Source organism: Pinus tabuliformis, chromosome 7, assembly GCF_031772625.1.
Source record: "Pinus tabuliformis cultivar Carrire ecotype Pingquan chromosome 7, CPIR1, whole genome shotgun sequence".
In the NCBI taxonomy this organism is placed as follows: domain Eukaryota; kingdom Viridiplantae; phylum Streptophyta; class Pinopsida; order Pinales; family Pinaceae; genus Pinus; species Pinus tabuliformis.
Genome location: NC_142293.1, coordinates 831,654,157 through 831,660,178, shown reverse-complemented (window position 1 = coordinate 831,660,178; position 6,022 = coordinate 831,654,157).

Genomic DNA, 6,022 nt, shown 5'->3' with positions numbered 1-6,022 from the left:
GACCCACCCAGGTTTTTTGCATGGATTTGCCCATGGTTTTATGCATGATGGTTTTTTCCATGGTATTTTGTAGACCTATTCAAGGTGTTGGGTGTGTTATATTCTTTCCACGACTTTTGACCCTATCATAGGTTGGCGGACCTACCTATGGTTTTGTGCATGGATTTTGCACATGGTTTTGGGCATGATGGTTTTCTACCCATAGTGTTTTGTAGATCCGGTCAAGGGAACTATAGTTATGTTCTAATCCACGGTTAATGGATTGGGGTTTATGAATGCTTTGACATGTATATATATGTATTGTAACATTGAAAGGTATATAATGAAAAATCAATATGGTAGTCCTGAGTTTTGGATCCAAGGGAAAATCTCTGTGTATATTTGTTTATTGTTTTATATTCTTGCCATTGTTTATTTTCTATTTTAATAATTCATTTGCAGGTAATTTATACACAAGGTTAAAACCTACATATGGTATCAGAGCATAGGTCACGAGCTCGATAAACACCCAGATCGTGTTAGGGGAGAGATTGTTGGACATTGGATAAACCAACGCTCCCTGTGTGTTTCAAAAAATGGACTAACCACCCCTCATGGATCCTTAGCTCTGGCAATGTGATCGTTGACTAACACTTGTGGGTTTTGGTCTAATGACAATTGTGATTCCAACACAAGGGAACTATCATTATGTTCTAATATAGGGTTAATGGATTGGGGGTTTGTGGATGATTCAACATGTATATAATGTATTATACATTGAAAGGACTATATTGAAAAGTCAATGTGGTTTTTCCAGTTTTGGGTTTCGAGAGAAAAATCTTTGTGTATATTTTTTTCTCTTGCTGTTGTATATTTCTATTTTTAAGAATTCATTTACAAGTAATAGTTGTACAATGTTGAAACATGGATAGGTGACATGGCAGATATAGGTGGCGGGTTGACTATGTGGTACCCTGAGGTGAGGACACGTGGCAAGGGGATTTGGCCTTTGTGGGTAGCCAATTGGCCCCTGTCTGAGTGACAATTTTGGTGACATGGTGCTGACATGGTATGACATGTGGTAGGTTGTAATTTTCCAGTGAAGTGGACATGGTATGGCCAATCATCCATAAGCCACCAAGAAACAACATGTAGTGGGCCCAATGAACCTCTATGGTGACATGTTACACAATGGCATACGACAATAGAAATCATACCCCCCCCATTAAAGATTGAAAAGGAAAGGGGCCCTCGAAGTGTTATCCATGTCATTCGATCTAATCAACTTACAAGATTACTTGGAATTCTTAAAAAAGTGGGGGTGAGCTAAAACACATATATGCCAAATTTCTCTTCAAAAATGCAGCAAGAAATTCTCAATTTGATTTTGCATTGATTAAATTGAGAAAATTCAAATTTCCACATCAGCAGACAACTTAGATGATGTCAACTTGTGTGAAATGGCTTGTGTCACCCAATTTACTTAGTAAATTTGAGTTGGAGGACTTAGAGTTCAATTCAACATGTGTGATTTCTAATCTATAGTAATCAAGGTTAGCTATTTCAGGTTTTTTTAGTTAACCTAGCTCCAACATTTTGAGGAACTAGTGGAAGGTCAGTTAAGTAGTGGGACTTCAGTCAAACTCAGTGATCATCCAGCTAACTAATAAATTAGCCCAAAATAGCTAGTGCATGCGGAGAATTTGAGTTCCCCGGGCTTGGTGGAGATTCCAAGCCAGTGTAACATCAATTGTAGACAAGTATTGAGTGTACAGGAGTTGCATGCAGTCAGATGACCACCCTAAAGGAATTGCGCAATCAATTGAAGAATTTCTAAAATAATAGGGACCTAATTTCTCAAGGAACAACACAAGGAAATAGGAGCTCAAGAAGAGGAAAATTTTGACTAAGTTTGAGTCAAAGCCTTTAAGTGTGCAAAGAGATAGGTCATGCACTTACGATTTGTTCTTAGTTGAGCAAATATATTGTAATACATCTCTATTCCTAAGATTAATGCAAGCAGGCATTGGGGTTTTTAGCAGATTGTTTTCCCTAGGAAAAATACTATTTGCATGTGTGTTATTTCTTATTGCATGTCTCGGATTTTTGTTCTAGATTGTGAGTTCAATTCCGTAGAGGAATAGAGTAGGTTTGTATAAATTCCTTGTAGATTCAAACTACTTATGTAGTTTGCTAAAACAAAAGACTTGAATCTACTCTAACCATTAGCAGAAACAATTAAACAATCTATAAATCACAACATGAACATGAGACAAGAATCAATCACATATGCTCAGAGATTTATCTAAGGGGAAATAAAATTCTCAAAAACCCTTCCTATATGTATTGTATTAGTTAGAAAATAGAGAAGAAAAACAATGCTTTCTCAAGCCTGGACAACCTCTGCACTAGTATAATATATCTCACTGCTTCCTAGACAAGCTTTGGTCAATACTTAGCCAAATCTAAGCCTGCCCAAGTCCCTACTTCCTTGCATCGTTCCTCAAGGAATTATCCCCCTACTAATTAGGGAATTCCCAATTAGAATTGTGCAATCCCTGTAGGTCCTTCTCTAACTGCATGCACCCCCAACAATTTGGGATTGTCTATAACTAATAGTACACTAACCTTGAACTCCAATATCAACTAGGTAACTCGAATTCTCTGCATGCATAAGTTAGTTTAGGCTGATTGATCAGTTTAAGTGGATGATCACTCAGTGTGAAAAAAGTTACACACCCTTCACTGAACCACCACTAGTTCTACTAATAGTGAGAATTAGTTACACTGATAATAACTCAAATTAACTGAAATGGATTGCTACAAATTATCAATCAATCGTGTATAATTGAACTCAAGTGTCTCCAACTTGAATTAATTGATTTAATTCAGTGATAAGAGCCATATCACTTTAGTTAAATTCTTGCAAGTCTTTTTATGAAATTAGCATTCGAATTTCTCCTAATTAATTTTGGGCAAAATTAAATTAGTAATTTCTTGCTGCATTTTCAATGAGATTTGTGTCTTATGATTTCGACTAAAATTTCACGAGCAGTTGAAAATCTACACAATAATTTCTACAATTTCAGACCCCCCCTTCATTAAATGTCAAATAAGTGGGGGAGCCTCGAAGTAATGTCTATACCATCAATCTCAATCGATGCAATTGGCATGCCTTTGAATGCATTGGATATTTAATGTTGGAAGAAATATAGGGATACATGGCTAAGCACCCTTAGGGTTTAAGAACTCGATTTGGGCATGTGGTCATATTCTCTAGGGAGCATGAATACAAGGGGTTGCGACCAAAAACTTAATGTTTAGGTGCTTAATTTGGTTAGAGGAGTAAATCCTATTTTAGATACCAAATTTAGTTAAACATATCCTAATGAATTAAATTTGTTGTAGAAATGTTTATAAAAGGAAAGAAGGCGATGTAAAAATAGAAGTGTTCCCATGCAAAATAAAGTATAATAATTTCAATTGACCAATGATAACACAAAATATTAATTTGCATGAGAAGTAGGGGGAATTGAAATACAAAACCTAAAGAGAATAAAATTGAAGATAAGAGTAGTAGAGAAGAGTTGTGCAATATGTTGCATGTGCAGATCAGTGATTTATGGAGTTGTTGTGTTGTTAAAGAATTGTAGATTTGAAGCATATAGTAAAATTGCAGAAAATAAAATGCATCTAAGAGCATATATGGGAGGGAGAAGAAGATATAGTGAGGAACTTTAATTGAATCATAAAATTAGAAGAAAAAAGGTTGTTATAGAGGATAATGTAGTAGATCTGAGAATCAAATAATTGGTCTAATAATATTTTAATTAAAAGGGCCTTAGATATGAGTGTGAAAATTGATGAAAGGGGGATTTGATAGGATAAGCAAGTAGGTGTTTACAAATCAGGGGGGTTGGAGCCTCCTTTAGGTTGGTTCCTATAAATATCAGGGAGTTGGGGTTTCTAGCAAGTGGGTTTTTGCAAAGATAAGGGGGTTGGAGCCTCCTGTAGGTTGGTGCCTATAAATTCGATGTAATTTGGAGTTGGTACTTGCATTAACATCATATAAAAAATAATTTGTGGTTTTATCCCGTATGGGTTTCCACATAAACTTTTGGTGTTCAAGATTTATGTGATTGGTATATTGTTGTCTTGTCAAAAGTGTTCAATTGCCTCTTTAATTGTTAAAAGCATTAAAATAATGATTCAATCCCCTTTCCTCAATAATTCATGGTTTCCAACATGTTCATTCCTTTAATCACCCACAAGAATTTTACTAATGTTGATTATATGTCTTCCAATATTTTGTTGCAAATTTAATAAATATACTACAACCTATTGTGAATTTGAGGTTTTTTCCTTTAAAGCACCCACAAAAAATATATTATTGTCAAATTATTTGACTAGTACAACCTCCCTCTCTCCTTATGAAGCGTACATCCTCCACCAATCTCACTATTGGCTAATATGTTGCAAAAAAAATGAAATTGACCTCCCTCTCAAATTGTATTCTTTGATACCATGTTAAATTCCCTTAATTCCAATAACTGGAAAATTACTTCCTAGTAATTTCCTTGTAGTTAATTAAACTAAATTGTAGGTTAGTAAATAAAATGCATTATTGGGGTTTTAACTAGTGAATAAAAATAAAATCAATTATTCATTGAAAAAAAATGAAACCAATCTCTTCTATAAAGATGGAATTTATTTACCTTCAAATATATTATTCATAAATTAAATCTTCAACATAAAATGGTTTTAACAACTAAGAAACTAAACTTCCCACTGATAATACAATTATAGCTAAACTCGATTTTTTTAGTTGAGAAAACCCCTGTTGTATAGTATGTATAGCCTATCCATACTTGCTTCTAGTAGTCCATACAACCTACTCACACATGTGTGAGCTACTCATTGTTGACTAATGAATGACTCACCCTACAAAAAATTGTGTAAGATATTGCAACTTGAATTTATTCCACACAATTTAATATAACAAAACATAGAACCTCTTGAGTAGATGGGGTCCCTAAAGGAAATAAGGAGATGTGGATCATAGATTTGTCTAAATGTTCACAACTTTATGATTTACTATGTGTTATGATTTACGGTGCTTATGACAATAGAATGGAAAAAAACTCAAATCCTTTGTGTTGGATTCATTGTTGCCTTCATTGTTAACTTCTCCTAAAAGAATGACCCTACTAATGCATATAAAACAATCATCTTGCCTTCTTTTTTTTAATTATGAATGCATACAAGTATTGTATTTTGGTATCACTAGTACATAAAAAATATCTTAATGGCAAGTCTCATTTTTTTAAAAGCACATGTTCTAAAGCATGTTAATTGAGTTATTTTTGTATGACGCATGTGAAGCACTTTTCATTTTATTACATATTGTGAGTACATATTGAGTCTAATGATTATGTGCTATGAAGTATTTCATTATCAATATCAAAGGGACATAACAATGATGTCATAGGGATTGTTAGATGAATATGTTAGAATCGGTCTTGTAGCCCTCCATCAGTGATCAAAGCTCTTTGCATTTGCATAAGTAGGTGTCTCATCAGTGTCAAATTTTGCATCCCATTAGGCATGACATAACCCTGATGGAGGAGCTGGTGTCTTTGTCCCCCTCTTGGCATTGCTGGATCAAGTCATTTCAGTCCTTAGTTACTTTCAAGCTTGTCTTGTCTTGTCTTGAGGTCAAATTCCTAGGTCTAGGGTTTTGGTCAAGTTTGTCTACAAGGTCATGTCTCTGAAGGTCAATAAGTACCCAGCAAGCCAGAGGGATGATTTCAAAGGTGTTTCTTCACAAATTTCAATCTTGTACAATTAATCTTTACCTTGGATTTAAAAACTCTGTTTTTAAAGCCAAGGTCATTTTTCAAATTTTTGTAAAAAGTGATGAAATTTCAAAAAGCTTCCAAGGATAACATGTAACCCTGGTTCCCTTGCCAAGATCCCTCAGATGATATCCCTGCAAAAAGCATCAAAGAAAAGCATCAAATCAGTCAATTTAAAGGACAAAGGA